This window comes from Wolffia australiana, chromosome 15, assembly GCF_029677425.1.
Source record: "Wolffia australiana isolate 7733 chromosome 15, ASM2967742v1".
In the NCBI taxonomy this organism is placed as follows: Eukaryota; Viridiplantae; Streptophyta; class Magnoliopsida; order Alismatales; family Araceae; genus Wolffia; species Wolffia australiana.
The window spans coordinates 14,587,714-14,607,581 of record NC_135849.1 but is presented as its reverse complement, the minus strand read 5'-3'; positions in this window follow the sequence as shown (position 1 = coordinate 14,607,581).

The window sequence follows — 19,868 nt, the reverse complement described above, 5'->3', positions numbered from 1 at the left end:
TCGTACGTGCATCGTCGTCATCACAGGAGGGATTCCTTTGCCTCCCCTTGTTTTCTTTTTATGTTTTCATTTTTCTTTAGTTTGTAATGAGGGGGGCCCATTATATAAGGACCCCCGTTAATGGACCTTTCCCCCTGTTGACTCACCTTAGGGGCCTAATTGACCTCTTTCCCCCTTTGTAAGGGAAGAGGGGGCACCCTTACTCATCAGACCAGGATTATCGATTTTTGAGTTTGTTGGTTGAATCTTGGTCTCACCTTAGAGAAAAGAAGTGCACGAGAGAGAGAGAAAAGGGGGAAGAGGAGGGGAATAGGAAGAATGGGAACCTACGGGCGGGCGGGGGATATCACTCCTTCCTTCCCCTAGGTCACTGCCCCGCCATCCTCGCCTGACGACGACTGTCCGTATATCCCTCCCACCACGGGACAAGCGCCGTCGAATGTGATCCGCGACCGATCCATTGAGGAGGGGAAGAATCTTCCCCCCCCTGTCTCTGTCCACGCTGATCGGCGGGTGCAATTGCAGGCCATCTGAATTCTGATCTCAGATGATAATCACGGCAAACCGTGAGGCGCCCCTGCCCGCCGGGAAGGCGCTCTACACCCCAACCTGTATCGTGCAATACGGGAAGATCCGAGCGCCACCTCCCTTGTGGGCGATCGTGATTGTGTCTCTCCAAGAGGTTGACTAACCCGTGGACGCCCGACTGTTCACTGTGGGCTGTTCTGACCCCGCCTTTTGGACGACCGAGGCCTTCTCCCTCAAGAATGAACTGGACTTTGCTCTGACCTTTCCTCTTGTGGGTGATTACTGTAGTGACCCAACAGGAGAACTGACCGCCCCGTGGTTGATCGAGACGTTGCACTAGGGTTGTCCTGGCCCCGCCTTTGTGATCGACCGAGGGTGAAATACATCGGCACTCTTCCTCAAGCAAGGCGAGAGCCTGCGCCGTTGAAGGGTTGGTGCCGTCTCTTCCCCCTCCCATCTCTCGTCTGACCTTTTACATATAGCTCCAACACTATTGTCACTCGCCGAGCTGCCGCCCGCTCTCTGGCACTTCGCCTCCCCACTCGCTTTGACCGTCGCCGAACGTCATCGTGAGCCGGGCGACGAGGTATTGAGAGAAAACTATGAATGACTCTGTGAGTGTCTTACCGGTAGGGACAACCTCCGTTCGGCTGTAGATGCCTACACCGCTCCGACAAGATTCGAGAGGCCATCGTCACCATCACCCGGCGACCCCGTCCAAGCTTGGAGCTTGATGCCTCCCTCAAGTCAGAGCCTGCATGTACAACACGTAGGAAATACATTCGTGCATCTTAGTTACATCTACCCGTTAGGGTTTATCTGTCGGACGACGACACCATCGACGTTCGATACCACCATCCCTTATCAGTACTGAGCCATCATACTCGGTGCCGACCGGACGACGTCCGACATGAGGGAGTTTCACACAAACAAAATATTATACATGTATGGTAACCAATCATTGTAAAGGTTCATCGAGAGTGTTCGAAGACTACTCTATATCTTATAGAACACAAGTTGTGGCTTGGCACCACATGGGCTAAAAACTTAGCCTATCATTTGGGGTAAATAGATCCTTGATTAATTAATATATATATGTTGATATAATTCATTAATTTTCTTAGCCAGGAAATGTTATCAAGCCTTTAAAGTTATAAGTTAGATTGATATATGGGCATAGAGGTTCGCACACATAAGACTTAAGGATATTGGAAGGTGAACTTTATTAATAACGATTGTTACGAAAAGTTCCAAATAAGTATAACTAAAGGGGTGTCTATTTTAGGTGCCCATGCCCGCCAGATCTAGGCTCCCCCTTTTATTTTTTCTCTCATTCTTAACTCACTCCACAAGTTCATCTTGATGGTGAGGAGATTAACAAGGTTTTCAAGAAGAGTTGGAGAAGAAAGAGAGGATATCCAACAGTCCTTTGCTCGTGTGGATACTTTTAGAGGCTGCCACATGAACGACTGGAAGACACTCTCTCAAGGAGCAAGTCAAGGGTGAAACAAGTTCCCCACAAGGTAAACAAAGTTTTCTATGTTTAGAGATCAATTTTTAATTGGTTTCAGTTTCCGCTTTTCAAAATTTTTTTACCGATATTACATCCATGGCACATAACCCAAAAACTCGTACTAAAAAATAACCTTCTCATCACCCTTTTTTATTTAGTTAAGTTTCAACTAAAATTTATCTAACATTATTTGTGAAATATTTTTTAGCAAATAAATACATATAGAACTGATCCCACAAGTTAACAAGGTCAGAAAATTATATATACTAGTCAGATTAGTTTATTGCATATATTTAACATAAAACTGAATAATTATAAGAGCAAGACAAATGTCCAATAATTTATGTAGGTTTGATTTTTGAGTATTTAAAGGAATATTGATGCATCAAATCACCTTCTTATCATGTTTTCCAAGCTCTAAAATGTTCAAAAAATATTTTTTTACCTTAAAGCAAAATAGTTTGGTCAGAGTGGTTAAAATGTATCAATTTCCCTTTTATCTTGGAAAATACATATTTATTTTTAAAGTGATTGTTATTATAAACTTAATGTTTGATTAATAATCGAGATAACATTATCGTTAATCTACATCAATCAAAATAATAATGAAATAATGATAGATTAGAAGTTTTTGATACACTAGCTAGAAGCCTGATTCAGTCCATATATGGGCTTCTTAATTAACAGAATATTCTGAGGCTAACCCGATATAAAGTTTTTTGCTATTATAACATAGTAATATTCTCAATGGTACTCTTTATATAGCTATTTGGAAATCTATAAATTTCATATAAAGACAATGCCAAAATTATCATTGTGATTTTCAATCAATAAAAAAGTTAAATTCAATATTTTTTAGGATCAAAAAGGTTAAATCAAATTATGTATTACATTTGAAATTTTTTATGCCCTTAAATTTTTTTGTTTTAAAATATATTGAATATGCATACATATTTTAGTAATGTCTCTATGAGAAATATGTTTCAGGGTGAATTTTGTCCTTGTTTGATTATTATATTTAATAATTTTTTTATAAGTTAGAAGTCTTAAACATCTCTGATTTTTTAAAAAATTTAAATGTATCCATGGATCCGTGGCACATTTAATCTCCTCCATCATCATCATTTTTTTTAGTCACATTGGAAGGGAGGGCATCCAATAAGACAAACTAGAACAAGGATGTGAAACTGAAGAGTTGTCGCCTAGGTAAATTTTTGAAGAAAACTTTCCTATTTATATTTAACTAGAATTTTTCATGAAAACAACTAAACTTTAATTATTTCTTACGAAATCCAAACGACAGTTTTTGCATGACCCTCTAGGCCCATATGTTAGTCTCATTAATGACTATAATGTCCTAGTAACTATTATTGGCCAATGTAATTAATTATCTATTAACATATATATTAAAGAAATACATACTTTTTTAATCTAAAAGATAGCTTGAGTTTTCATGTTGTGGGTTGCCAATCTATGTGTTGTGCTCTAGAATAATAAAAACATATATATTAAATTTTTTGTGTTACCTTAATAAAACTAGTTTTGATGTATACATATGGTCCCTCATTTGCTTGAAACTCTTATAATGGCTTGCTGTATGGTTAATTTACAGAGCCTAATGATTATTTTCAGCTAGTAGTGTGTGCTATGAAATTATTGGAAAAATCTGAAAACTCTTACTGATATTCCATTAACTTGGCTAAGGACTTCATCTCATCATCTTCATCGAGTTGTTCCCTTCTAAAACCAGGGCATACAAACTAATGACCATTCGATCTCATTTATGAATGTCTGGGTGCATATGAGCCAAATTAGATTTTTCATTCAAATTTCATGAAAATTAGGATGTTGGTCATAATCAAAACGCAATCATCCATCCACATGATGAATTTGTTGTCTCAGTTCTAAGTAACATTTGAACACTTGTGGCATGAGACAACCTGATTGATAGTTGGATATAACACCCTTATGAGATTCATAAGGGTTAATTTAGTGAAATCTTTATATTAAAGAAACCATACTATCTGTGCTTAGTGTCTGCACACTAAGCAAGCTCATCTTCAGATGAATGTTATCTAAAATATAAAATAAATAAAGATTTAGAAAGTACAGGCTTTACTATGAAACCTAGTATGAAGAGAATGGAGTGGATTTCAGCTTTTATTAGATCAGTGGGAAACCAACATGTAATTTTTCATGGTTTTGTTGACATCGAATTTAATGATTTTTTTTTTAAGTAGCCATTCAAAGCTTCTCCCAGGTGAAAGGCAGAGAGCTTAAATTGAAGATTGAGAAGTGTGAGTTGTAGGAGCTGAAAGGTTCCATATTGCTTGGAGAACATGGGGAACGAATTCCAAACCTAAACCCTATCAGTTGTCATATAAGATGTTCTTTTGAAATATTATGGTTCATATGTATTCATGTTGGGATTTCGTAGGCTTGATTGATCATTCAAACATGTAAATTGCATCAAATTCAATATAAATTAGACATGAATAAACTAAAACCTCACAGTGATCTTATCGTTTTGTGCGGAACTTGCTCTATCATTGACTTCCCCTTTGAAAAATCTCTTCAAGTCATTCATGTGTCTAGCCTCTAGATGTATCCATTTGATCGATGTGATATACTATCATCGGTTATTTTATACATATAATCCTTCTTCTGCATGAGACTCCCAGATGTCTTAGGGTAGGGTAGCTATCAAACCCTAATCTGTCATTTCATTTTGTAATGATGTTTAATGGGAATTATTGGAGAGTGCTTTTTCCAATATATCCTCTACTCCGACTAGGGATTAAATACATCTTCATCCTTGCCTCAATATCCTCCTATGCTGAGGGCAAAGAATCCCATATTGACCAGTCAACCACCTTCATGCACTTCCTCCCACATCCAAATGAATACACAATTAAATCTTGTGATTAGAGACCCGTACATCTTAGTCAAAATATAGCTATCCATGCATGAGGTGTCCTTTGTGTCTCACATCAATGTAAAATTTGTACAACCCCGACATCAATCAACTTTATTGACATTTAGGTATAATACCATTTAGGGATTCATATAGATCAACTTGGCGAACTGTTTCCTAAAGAGCACCCATCATCTATGCTTAGTGTCTACAAAATAACAGCTGAAAGATCAGCTATAATTATTATATAAATAGGTTTAGATGGTGTTATTCTATTGGGTAGTTTAAGGACTATGTTGATTTTTTTTTGAATAAGAATATCTGAGATACAAGTTTAAAGAGTAGTAATCACCTTTTTATCATCTCATCATAATTCACTAAGTCACTACATGTAATCACCTTTTCGGGGGCTTCATTCCAAACAGCACATGGGATTAATGATGAATAAATATCATTGTATTCATGGACTTCGTTATAAGCATCAGATATGAATGTATGAATGTCATGTATAAATGAATATTGAACGAGATTCTGAATGGGTGATTGCAGCTTCTTGGTGGGATATAATCTTCAAGAAAAGGTGAAATATAAAAGATGATAAGAGAGAGATGGATGAACGAGCCAGAATTTTTTTTTTTGATAATAACAAAGGGCATATAGTATTTGGTTAAATTGAAGATAATGTAATATCAACATATGTAAACAAATATGGAGTATAAATAATATTAGATGATATTGAAGATAATGGAATATGAACATTAGTATACAAATATGGAGTACAAAGGTAATTATTATTTTTAGGGCTATAAGAGAGATATGAGTTGAGATGATGAATAAATATAGTTTCTATAATATTTTAGATGATGGATAGATAGAGAAATTGGATGTGGATATATGTTATTATTATAGTAAAGATAATATGGATGTGACGATGGGGGAATGGATAATAAAATATGGATGTTGGGATTAGAGAATATAAATGGTTCTGAAAAATGAAAGTTTTTTTATAACACAATTACAAGATTGAAATGGTTTTATATTTTTAGGATAAGGAGAGTCATGAGTTGTTTGTCCTAAGCCAAGTGGTGTACGATTCCTTCATACATTGACAAAAATTCATCAAACTCTTCACCAATACACTCTAAAGCATGAGTGCAACTATCAATAAGCTTTCTCACAAGGCTAGACATTTATAGGGCAATTAGAAGATCATAAGAACAGTGGAGGACGGGATAGATGAATGTACAAGGAACATGCTCCATTGCCTATGATAGATTCCCATCTTTCATGAATGGGAAATGCTTATGAAGGATAAAAATATTCAAAATGGGAAGCACACCAAACTCAAAAAAAATCTAAATGAGTTTTTCTCCTAGATTTTAGGAGTTTTCATGTTTTCCTGTTAAATTTAAAGGCATGGACATCACTTTGTCTTCCATTTTTATCTCCCCTAATATTCCTGGTAAAATATTTTTGATTGTCTTGATTTATTTTCATTATAGAAATGGTTGGTTTCTGAGGTGATCAAATCATGCTGTCATTTTACAAAACAATTAGTTGATCAAAATACAATTCCCAGACCATTATAATGTATAAACTTGTGTATAATGATAAGTTTGGTTTGAATTCACAAAGACCCGGTGTTGACTTTTAAAATGGTTGATTCAGTCAACATGGGTCAAATTAGATAAAAATATTTATATAATAAAATAAAACATTATTATAATCCAATTTAATTAAAACGGTCCAAATTGAATTAAGAATCAAATGAAAATTATCTAGCAAGCCATCCCATTCTTTTGCATTGACCAAGTCAACTCATTAGGTATTTTAATTGAAAAAAATATTTATATATTTTCAGAAATTTTAAATACATGGATTATGAAGAATTTATGTAATGTTTATACTTTTTAAAAAAGAAGAGGATCATTGCAAAATTCAAATCATTGACTTTAACCTACACCAACTTTAGATTAATTCAGGGTGAAAGCATAAAAATACTTTTATGAATACTTTGTTTTCAGTGACGAGACAGATTGACATTACGATCAGAATGTTTCAAGAAGCTATGAAATTGATATCAATTTTTATAGTCAATGATTTCAAATGTCCCAATTCACGACGTCTGGTCAAAGTCAAGTAGACCAACTGAATGATGTCAGAATCCAATGAATGATATATGGATGTAAAGCTTGTGAATATAAGATTTGAATGAAACAAAAAGGTTGCAATTGGAAGATTTTTGTATTGAGATATGGGTCTTAAACTTCTGATAATTCATATTTTAGGGGTAATTAGTGATGATTTAACTTCACTAATTAGTGTCGTTGGTTTATCCGAATTAAAACAATAAAAATTTATAATAACCTTAGTAGCCTACAGGGAGTAAGGGTCGATCCACAGGGAGCATGGGTTTTTCCTAATGAATTTGTGCTCTATTTATAATTTTTTATGAATTTTAGAAGTGGTTTACTACCGCTAAAGATAAATAACAAATAAAAATGCAAACAAAGAAATTTAAAATGTAATTAAAATATTAAAAAAAATATTAGTAGGCAGAAATAAAAATTTTGGGATTTTTAAGGAATATTTTAAAGCCAAAATAAAATAGGAAATGAAACAGGGGCGCGCTCTGGACTTTGTCAAAATTTGGCTAAGTCCGAATGCTAAATGGGGCAAGTGGCTTAGTAGAGGAGAGAGAAAAATGGCCTGCACTAACTTTACTCTAGAATGAGTTCTAGAATGAATTTTTGAGCGTGGTTGGATGCGTTGGAACCGTCTAGATGTTGGCTAGCTTCTACAAGACAAAAGAAAAAAGACGAATAGGTCAGAGTGAAAAAGGAGAAATAATAAAGTAACCTCTTTGTCTCACCCTCCAAAGCCCAAGGGACTTCTTCTCCTTTCCACCAGCTTCTTCAGCCCTGGATGCTTCCTGCTCAGTCTGGCACTCACGAAAGTGAATGGATCTATGACTCAATTTCACTTAGGCCAGCAAACGTTATTTTGGATTGAATCACAAGATGAATATTACAATAGGGTGTAGGGGTTTATATAGGGAAAGAGAGCAAATGAGAGCCATTGGATTTTCAATACATTGGATGGCCACATCTTCTTTTCTGGGTCATGATCCACGTCCATTATGGTCCTCCAATGAACATTGAGACCTTTGAATTTACCCCAGGGATGTTCAAGACTTCTTTCCTGAATTAGCATTAAAGGTGCTATCTTTAAGTCTCCACCCTTGGATGATTTATGGATCGAATGGCTGGATCTTCTTCTCTGGCTTGGGTCCAGATCCAAGGGTGTCTTCAAATCAGCATCCAAGCACCTTAAATGCTCATAAATAGTCATGACTGTACATTCCCCTTGCCCTCCTTTCTTTGGCCCAAGATGCCTTTCATATTGGGCTTAATGGAGCTTCCTTAGTGGGCCTTTAGACTAGAGCCAGCTGTCTTGATTTGGGCCTCCTTTTGGCCCAAGGCCATGGCTGGGCCTGCCCCTTCAGGCCAAATAGCTTCTACTTCATTTAATTATCCCCTTTAGTCAGGAAAGTTTCACCTAATTCATGCATCTTCGGCATACACTAAAAAGAGAGTGAGATACATTCCACTTAGCTCATTCAGTTAAGTGAGGTTATTCCCACAAGTGACAATTATTAACTCAAAATTAGAAGAAGGTGATTTTATTCATGATTTTTCACAACTTAACATAAATGTTGATAGTATATGCAGATAAAGATAAAGAAGTAGATAAATTAGCTAGAAATGCACATATATATTACTATCATTTGGATTTATCAACTGCAACACCCCAAATGGTGCTCAAGCATAGGTTTTGGTGTTAAAATCTCAACAGAATTAGACTTGTCAAATATCAATGGAAATAGGACTAAAAAAGACTCTATCCCTACCTAAGTTGACTATTTGTTTGATAAAGGAGAGATAAATGCATGGATCAAGTTGTCACAAAGTAATTGTGATGAATTTGTAAAAAAAACAATTTATTATTCTATCTGAATCTCTAATTTCAAGCATCCATTTTATTAAAATAGAGCCATGCTGCACCATGGGAGCGGCCATGTCCTGCATGTCCTGGTGTTCAGTGTGATTTTGTATTTGAAAAAACCATACGCATTATATTTCCATGCAATATCCAACGTGCTTCCACATTTAATTGCATACTACTTAAAATGATAATCCCTTTTCAGAGGATTTTCTTTTATAATAGTTCGTCTGAATATTAGTTTCACATAATAAATACCCATCGGACCATTGCGAGCTGCGTCTCGGCCCTCAATGCATGCATCACAGTGATGGAACCATGTTTATGTACTAGATTTGTGGAGCACTTCCACAGAAGGGGAACTGAATTAGCTGCCAACCCAGGTCCATGCCAATTTTTTTTTATTTTTAGGCCCTCTTAATTCCTGAAAAATCAAGAGAATATGGAAAAATAATATTTCAAAAATGGTAAGAAATTTATAAGGCAATTTTAAGTGAATGGAAGACATTTTTTGTTCTCTCATTTGAAAAAAAAAATGCTTATGGACTTCAATATATATAAATATATATCTATATTTATTGAAGGGTTTTGGAGTAGTAGGCCAAGGACAAGCTGGCGGTGGCACTCAAGCCAGCTGCCAGCCAGTGAGCGCACTGTGCTCAAGTTGGCCAGCAGCCAGTGAGGCCCTTCGCCCAAGGAGTGTCAGAGGCCACCATGGAGCCAACAAGCAGGCCCATAAAGTCCAGGAGAGTTCGGTGGCACATAGAGGGAGGTTATTTGATTTCAATGGTTAGTCTTGAAGGTGACCCAGGAGCTTGTGAAGGTGTCGGGACATGCCTCGAGAGCTCAAAGGACTCTCAAGAAGATCACAAAGGTTAGAGCATCATTGAGTTGCACTCTGACAGAGGAGAAGATCAAGGGAATCACTAAACCGAAGCTTGGCAGCGGCGATCAGTGCCGCCACTCTTTCTCTTCAAATAAGGGCGTTCTCTGAGGTTTGATCTATTTAGATAGATCCCCCATCGTATCATTTTACTATCAGAAGAAAATTTAGTGAAAATTTTGAATCACAGTTCATTTTGATAAAATTCATGCACTGATTTTGTTTTGGCATTCCGACAAGCACCTTGTGTTGGGGAACACTTATCAATTAAACTTATCTACCTAATCAAATCAAAGTATATAAACTTACATTGACCTCTCAGAGGCATTCTGTCAAATACCTCTCTGGATTTGATGGAATTACATCTATTATTTTCTATTTTCTAATCTAAAAAATAAAAAATAAAAAACACATCTACATAACCCGACTCTCTCAGGCATTCTGTTGAACACCTCATGGGCATTTGACAGACAGCCCGTCTTTACCTGATTTTCTACTATAAAATATATATAATACATAAAAAATATAAAAATTATATAAACTTAGATATCTTCCTTATTTCGACCTGCTCTCAAGCATTTGGTTGAACACCTCAGGGGTGTTCAACAAAATCAACTATTACCTCCAAATTTCGATCCTAAAAAAATCTAAAAAATATATGGTTAAAATATAAATATTTCACTACATATGTATCACTACATAATATCTACTAAACACATATAAATCTCTCTTATAACTAAGTTCTAGGAATAATATTAGTCATCCTTAAAATTCTTATTAATATCTTTACTTTCTCCTAACTTTATTCTTATCTCTTATTTCTATAACTTATATTCCTCTTTTCAATTATTAATCCCACTATCCTTAGATTCTACTCATATTCTTATAGAGCTTAAGAATAGTTAAACCTTTGCCTTTATTCATAGAACTTTACTATCTCTTATTAAAATTAACTACTTACTTCATCATTCTAACTAATATTTCGCATAACTCTTGCTACATCTCTTATTTATTTATTATTTATATTATCTCAAAGGATATATAAATAATATAATACTCTATCACTTACTAGTTATTCATCTTCCACTGCACTCACTATCTCATTAGTAGTTTTACTATCATTATCCCTTAACTAGTAACTCAAATATTGAATATCTCTCTAAAAGCCAGTCCCAGTGGATACAACCTTACCCCAACTATATAGTTGAGTGAGTTATACTTCTATCAAATTTATTTGATAGTACCAAATTAGGCTTACAACGACAATTAAAATTTATTACGCAATTTGCCTCCATCAACACGTGGCCCACACATGTCCCATTTTTATTGAATAAAAAGGTCAAATGGCTGACATAGTGTGCGCTGATGCGCCGCCACATCACTTGTGACAAAAGGTACTATACCATATATTTAAAGAATAACCTATCATTAGTCCTTGTTTTTCTTTTTCCCAAGACAACACGTGGAGTGACGAGAGCTTTCAATCATGGATGACGAGTAGGAATCTCAGCCAATCATTGCATTTAATTCTCATACTATAGTTTAGGGACGCGGACGGGACAATTTTTTGTCCCGGGATGAAAAAATCATCCCGTCTGAGGATACGGATGAATTTTGGGGCAAAAATTTGTCCCTGAGACCACCCTACGGGACAGTTTTCGTCCCGTGGGATGAAAAAACCGTCTGTACGGAGGTTTCAGATGATGGACGGACAGATGTGGATGAAAAACCGCCGGATTCATATCCGACGGTTGAGATCTCGCCACGTGGCCTTGCTCTAACAATTCGCATCAACGTCCCTAAGTTTTTTCACGTGTAGAAACTGACGCTGCTGATAATTAGTTGTACATATGTCCATCTGCATTTTCTCTCCTCCAAATTTCCCTTAAAAAACTTAGAAAAATCTTTATTAATATATTAAAAAAATAAAATAGTTTTTTTCATCCAGGAAAAATTTTGGGATGAAAATTCATCCTGGGAGGACTATACGGGATGAAAAACCATCCCGGTATGATTGGACGTGATGGTCTTTTTATCATTGGACGAAAAACCGTCCCGTCCTTCATCTCTGAACTTACTCTAGACATCGGACGGGACGAATTCATCGCATCCCGTCCATCGTCCACGTCCGGAACAATCCGGAACTATAGATCAGACTAGACAAAAACCTAACCAAATGATGTGACATTGCTGATGAGGATGAGGACAAAGAAATATTTGAATGAGATTGACGGTTAGAAATCATCCATTTTCCAGGCTTGATATCTGACGATCCATAACTCAGATCAAGCTGAAATTTTAAGGGCAGCCTTTTCTTTTCATCCTCTATCCATCCATATAGTTGGATATATAAATTGAGCCCCCCATATTTGTTAAAAACATCTTTATTAAAAACATCTTTATTAAAAACATCTTTATTAAAAACATCTTTGTTAAAAACATCTTTGCTCACTTCCTCCTAGTGAGGCTGATAGAAAGAAAGTGAAGTTTTGAAGGTCCATCAAGTGTTCCTTGGTGTCTCTAGTGCTTGGGGAGATTCAACAGAGATATGGGGAGGTTGATCTATAGTAGGAAGATGCTGTGATCCTGGCAGAATATAGGGATCTAAGGTTTGCCTTTCGCTTTACATTGAATCGTCTCCAACACACTTAGTTAGTGCATTCATCTGCATCAACCATCATCATATCCTTCATTTATCATTCATCTACAATCATATGCACCCGTCTTTTTCCTTTTCCAATCTCACCTTAACCTTCATTTAGCGTGCACCCTACACCGTGACGATCTCGTCACACACCTCTTTCCTTCTTATTCAAACAAATACATATTGCTACGTCTCTCATTTCTACCATCATTCTACCTCATTCTCACTATCTCTATTGCCGTATCCATTCTTTTCTACACCATCTATCACGTTGTTGTTATGACTCCATCTCGCTCTCCATTCTCGTCCATCTAAATTCTGTAGTAAAACCCTAATTATCCATCTCTTGTCTTATCTTTCACTCTCATCACACAATTCACTACATAATACATAACTCTTCTCATCTTTCCTTCACCCAATTGAGTTCATATTTTCCCTAAGATCCGTTTCCTATGGAGATGACCCTTGCTTGTCACTATCAAAATAAAATATTTCACGAGTATAGGTTTATAAATATTATTAATTCAACTCAAATTCTCAACGTCGTAATTTTACCCCAATTTTGAATTTATTACCTGCCACTTAGTGGGTAACACATAATTGTGATCCAAACATCAATGTAGAAGCACCTGTAAGGCCCCAAGTAGGTGGGGTTCTTGCACAGAGACCTGTGTGCTAAATTTTCAAATGGGTCCACATGGTTGGACTCGAGATAGGAGATTGAGTTCATAGCATGAGCACCACATGCATCACGGGTGGTGGCGCTCGTCCCTCATCTTTATATCCAAGGCCCACATGGTGCTCGTGCTCGCTTGCATGAAAAATGTGGCAGATTAGGGCAGGTAGTGTGTGCAGGCCATTCAGAATGCATGCATGTCGACGCTATGCGCCATGCGAGTGTGGGCTATGCAAGATATGTGTGCAGGTCACAAGCGCAGCGTGTGTGTGCCACGTGTATTCCCCACTCTAGGATGTGATGGTATGCCACCACTAGACTAAGCCATGGCATGCGGAGCACCGAGATGGTTGCGGGACATGGGGCACCCCTGCAGGTAGTGTTATGGCCCATAGGCACCAAAGCTTGGTGCGTCGAGCATGGTGGCACCGATGTGGATCACATCAGTAGAGGTGTCAATGCGGGTGCATGTGGTGCATGGAGCGTCAAGGCTGGGCACCGGGCACCGGGGACTGAGCATCGGGGTGCTACAGGTGATTTTGGGGCATGTGGCAAGACTGACTTACAGATGTGTCGAGAGCCATAGCTTATAGGGGCGTGGTGCCCGGCCCGGGGACACACATTTAGCAGTGGTGTCGGTAGGTGCACATGCGGACTTGCATGCCACAAGGTTCAGGAGCTCCACTACCCAAAGGCATGAGTTGTGCCCGTCTCATTAATTCTATATTGGTCTTGGGCTTCCCTTTTTGTAATAGATATGACCATGATGTAATTCTGCTCATTATAATACAATGCCTTGATTTTATGCTAAGGGACTGGCCCAACCTTCTCTCCTTAACCTATAATTCAAATCCATATGTATCATTTTATTTTTCACGTGTTTAATCTCTTATTTTCTTTATTTGTGTTGTAATAGGGTGGTCTCTTATTGGACCCATTGTAAGGGGCCCATCATGGTGGACCATGATGGGCACCACGTTCGCCAGATCTGGAATTTGTGTGGCAGTTAGTTTTTTTGAGAACCAGGTCTCATCGAGAAGAGAAGAGAGGAAGAAGGAGAAGGAGAGGGGAGAGGAAGAAGAAGGAAAGAAGGGAAGACGTAGGGGAAGGAGTTCATTCTGCCTCATCATCATCTATGGGCCGGCGGATTCTGCCCTCAAACTCATAGTGGATGCCCTTGAAGCTACCCGCCACTACCACACCAAACGAGAACCGCTCCCTGTATGATCGGCGAAAGTTCCATTCTTGAAGCCGCTAGGCACTCCTTGTGGTGGTCAACACAACCTCGTACACAAACATTCGCGTGCGTTTGTGATTCTGCGTTTGTTGACCAAGCCTCACAGCAAATGAAAGGTTTTTTGTACGTCGCCCTTGCTGATCTCACACAGTTCTCACTGCCCCACCGTGAAGACTGATCGAAGGCCACCGTGTGCTGATGCAAGTGGGGTTTGGATCTCCTGGTAGGCCAAAGCATCTACACCCAGTCAATGCAGCATCTCGCATGAAGCATATTGCCTTCTCCTGCGATGTCTTCCAAATCGTTTGACTTTCCCTTATGGGGGGAACATCCGGGCGACGTGACGGTGTGGCATAGTGGTCAATACGATCGCATTGCACTATCACAGCTAGCACCACTATGCATAAGCGTTGTGTCATAGACGAGGTTATGACGCTCCTTGTTCTAGCTGACGCCTGCTAGCTGTCGAGAGATCCATCCGTTGGCGTTAGGGACCATCCGTTTGGCTCAATTGTGATACTCTATCAGTGGTGCTGCCACCATCATTTGTTGAACGTGCAAAATGCCTGGGAACTTGTGACGACATGTTGATACGTCGTTGTATTGTGACCCGGTCTGATCCTCAGGCCGCATCGTCGTTGTTGTGACCTATGCATTGCCTGGTGTCGCCGAGTTTCCATGACTCCGTCTACACTTGTGGCTAAGCTACATCCGGAGTTGACTTGTTGTACAATTGAAGCCTATTTGGCCAAATGCCTTGCTGAACTCGCCGTGCCCCACCGCCTGACGAGCCTTGATGTGCCCCTCCAGCATTACTCTCTCACGGCATCAGCCTGTGCCGACACTTGCACAGACGAAGACCCTGCCGACGGGCGACACCACCGACGAGGTACTCCATCCCTCTGCCTGCCTGTTATATTACCGTCTTCAGTATATTTCCGACTGTGTTCCACCGCACTCGGGTTAGATTAAGTGAGAGAAATTATCGAGAAAAAAAAACTACTTCACGAGTGATTCCCTAGGTACGAGTCGAGCCTGTCTGTTATGTGAGAGCCCCTATGGAATTATTCTGTTTGGCACCATATTCATCATCGTCACTCCGACGAGGGTCAGAAAGGTCACTGTCATTGTCATCGGTCGTCCGCCCCGGAGCTCAGAACTTGGCAATTCCCCACAAGTCGGACATGTACGTACACTCTACCTAGGTCATTTGCCCTCACGTAGTTACATTCACGTTATTGAATTCATCCATCGGACGACGCCATCGACGACGTCCGACATCACGAAGATAACGGGTGAAGATGGATGTGGATGAGTGATGGACATGTGAAATGAATGGTAGATAAGGATGGATAGGGAAGTTAACAGGTGAAGATGGATGTGGATGAGTGATCATGATTGATGAAGATGATACCGATGAAGATACTTAACAAGAAGAATACTCAATGTAAGGCAAGAGGCTAACCTTAGGTCCCTATATTCCGCCAGATCAAGGCATCTTCCTAATCTGTTGAATCTCTCCAAGCTCTAAAGACACCAAGAAACCTTTTATGGACATCAAAACTTCACTTTCTTCCAATCTGTCTCTCTAGGAAGAAGTGAGCTTAAAGATGTTACAAATTTATAGATTCAACCACATGGGTCGATAGAAAAAAAAATGAAGGTACCCTTAAAATTTCAGCTCAATCCAAGTTTTTGATCCTCAGATATCGACCTTGGAAGTTGGACTATTCATAGATATTGATTTAATCCAAAGATTTTTCTCTCCTCGTCCACCTCAACGCTGTCACGTCATTTGGTTAGGGCTTTATTTCATACTAGCATATAATGTGATAATTGGTTGAGATTTGTCCGCGTCATCTATGAGCGATGGCTCTCTTCTTGCGACATGTCACCTTGGGGAAAGACAAAATAGAGGCAAAAGGAGTAAAGGAGTTAAAACAGATGTGACTTGGCAGCGTGCTAGTGCATGCCTTTATCATCCTCTTAGAAACTAACACATGGGAGCCACTTGTACACGTGTGTGCCACTTGTACAAGTGGCGCCATGTGTCACGTGACAGCTCGACGGGTGCTACAATATTTAATCAATCTGAGAAAAGAGAGGAAAATTAATAATTTTTTTAATCATCACATCACATTTTTTCTTAGACCACGCATCCCCTTAGACCACGCATCACATTTTTTCTGAAAAAATGCACCTTTTTAGGGATACGTCACCTTGCGCCAAAAAACTAAAAAGAAAAATATGTTATCATTAAGTGTCCTTATGGCACCGCTAATCGTGATGCCATAATGATTTAACCAAACGATTGGCTGACACCAATCATTAATCAGGTTAGTGAGTGCCTGTCACCAATCATTGTCATGAATCATGATTGGTCATCATTCGACGAATCGAACGGCAACACATGGCGTTGCAAACATAAAGCCGTTAAAATATTTCTAAAAATCGTATTTAGTAAAATAAAGGCCTGAAAATAGAAATAAATCTATATTTTGACTTCAAAAATCATATATTTACAAATTTAATGTTCAGAATTCTAAAAAAAATATTTTCTGACTCATTCAGAATTTGATGTCAGAAAAATCCTCAGAAATACGTAAAAATGCAGAAATTTCAGAATATCATTCCAAAACTAAATTTAATCATTTTAAGTTTGATAACATGCATGTATAATTTATTTAGTGTAAATAAACATGTAAAATGGTAAGATTAAGCTACTAGAAATGCATGCTATCAGATTTCCTTCTCAAGGATCCTTGGAATATGAAGATCTATAACACGCACTAAGTCTAGCTATCGCTATGTTATGATCTCTTTATTATTCACTAAATTGGATAATGTATTCATGGACTTCATTATAAGAATCACAGATGCACTTTAATGAATACCTTAAATTAATGTACATGGAACGAGATAGGGAATGTTTGATTGGCTTTTTGGCTACATATAGGACCATAACCCAATTCATCCTCAGAGTCTTAAGCAGAGGAGGACTATATGTACATGGTAATAGGTGACAAAAAGGTTCAATATGTCAATATATACTATAACTTCTAGAGTACGAATTGTACCTTTGCACCTCACGGACCAGAAATTCAACTTATCGATTAGCTTAAGTTGATCCATAATTAATTACCCTATATGATGATATAGATAATTACTTTTTATGGCCAATATAGGTTATTGAGTCACTTGAGCTGTTAAGTAGACCAATCCATGGGCCTCGAGGGTCACACATAGATAATATTTTAGATGTCAAAATCCCATTTATTTAAAAATATATACTTTAAATTTACTATTTTTTATTTAAAAATCTCATTTAGTTAAAACAAGGGAACTCCTGAATGAAACTCACCTAGGATATAATTATTCAGGGCCCTACCTCTCTTCTCACTTATTCCCTTTGCTCATAACCGTTCAAGATGTAATAAAGATGGCATGAAAATGGTGGAAAGATAATGGGGTTAATCAAGATGAAGGAAATTCAACATGACAGGGATCATGTAAATACACATAGAGGCTGGATACATGAATAGATCAACCTATTTTGCGGAAGGGACTGATAAATCACAGATATGATCAGTGCACATTGCTTTCATCAATATTTTGTTAGTTTTTTTCTGTGATTCCTTTATCCATCTTAGTTTCATCCCAATCAAGGGCATAGAATACAGCAGGTTCATCAATCTACATATAATCCCTATTTCTGAATCAATTTTTATGATGTAAACTCCATCTATGACAAGTTCATTAAAGTTGGAGAGAAATAACAAAAATCTTTCAAGCCAAGATCAGAAGTTACATGCCATAAATTACATTCCAAAAGATGATTCATTTCAGATATTTTCTATTTCTCAAATTTCAAACACAAAGTATTACCTTTGGTTCATTAAACTTTGAATGCACAGATATCTCACAAACGGTTTGATCATAGTTGCAAATTATGATGCAAAACCTATCTCTCCGAATTCAGAAAAGAACAGTGATCTATATATATATAGAAAGACAATTTTGATACATAGTTTAGCAGAAGAAATAGTGGTGAAAACAGAAAATTAGAAACACTTGCCTGTGATTTACCATTTTGTAAAACAATATTAAAAAAAATTGAGATTCAACATTTAAAATAAACAATATATTTCAATGGAGAAGTGAAAGACAATAACTAGCGTAGATCCTATGTATCAGACTGATATAGACCACTGAGTTGTCAATGCAATGTGACAAAAAATTTAAATATATTTGTCATATGGGATCAGATTCATCAATTCGATTGGGGGGAAACGATAAAATAAATTTGATTAAAAATTATATGGCATCTATTTACATAATATTGTAAGGGAAATTATTTCCAGTTCACAGTCATCGTGGAAAAGACGAGATAAATTAAAAACAAGGGGAAAAGTCATTGCAGGTGGTGGTGACTGTTAGGGGTGAGTCTGCGTCTCAAGGTGTGCAGGAATGAGGGGAGTGGGAGGACTCTCTTTAAGTTTTAGCTTAGTTATAGTTTAGTAGATAAATATAACACATGTTTTAAGAAATAAATCCTCTCCTAGGGATGATTTAACCTCCGGATTGGAACTGTACCAGCCGGTAGGTCCACCCTAAAATGGTGGATCTGGGGTCTCCATTTCGTCTGTACTTGGACTTTGGTAAAAATGTCGAACCCTACTTGCAGTTGATTCACATTGCGTAAGAGGAGAAGTGTGTCGGGAAAAGCTTCAAAATTGATGGGCATGGGACTCCCATTCAGTATGTATATCGGATTTCAATACCCTGTACCCTCATCTGCCTGCGTCCTTACCCATACGGTATCTGTCTCGATATCAGATATCAGGCGGATATCAGCATCTGGAACGGTCTCTATTTCATCTGGATATAGGATATCATATTGTCAGATATCAGATTATACGATATCAATGATAATGGCGATCACTCTTGAGGAGTATGTGGGGGAAGAAGAATAGCAAGCCTCTTTCCCTATTCGGTAGGACCAATGAAGTTGACCAGCAACCTGGATTGATTTGGCTATTCCTTCCTATGGAAAAGGAGTAAGAGCCAGCTGTTTGCGTGAGTCACCTTCTTTTAAGCTCCGTTGGATGACACGGGACTTTCGTTCAACCAACCATACTTGTAATGGTTCCCAGATTCGAATTATCTCACTTAGGTTTACCGCTTTATAGAAGCGGGCAGTCCTAGTTTTATTTTTACAAGTGGGGGAGGGATTGACCTTTCTAACACATATTCTGTCATAATGGCACGGCCCCATTGATTTTTGGCCAGAGCATCAATAAACTCAACTTGGTTCTACTTGGCTAAGCTCCGAGCTCGTCCAATGAGGGAGTCTTAAATGTTCTTCCCTCTTCATATCTTGTTCAGCAATAAACGCTGACAGCATTGCGACAGGGTGAAACCTCAAATTCCATTCCAAATTTCGTTTTTTTTTCTTCAAACTTTCACCACAT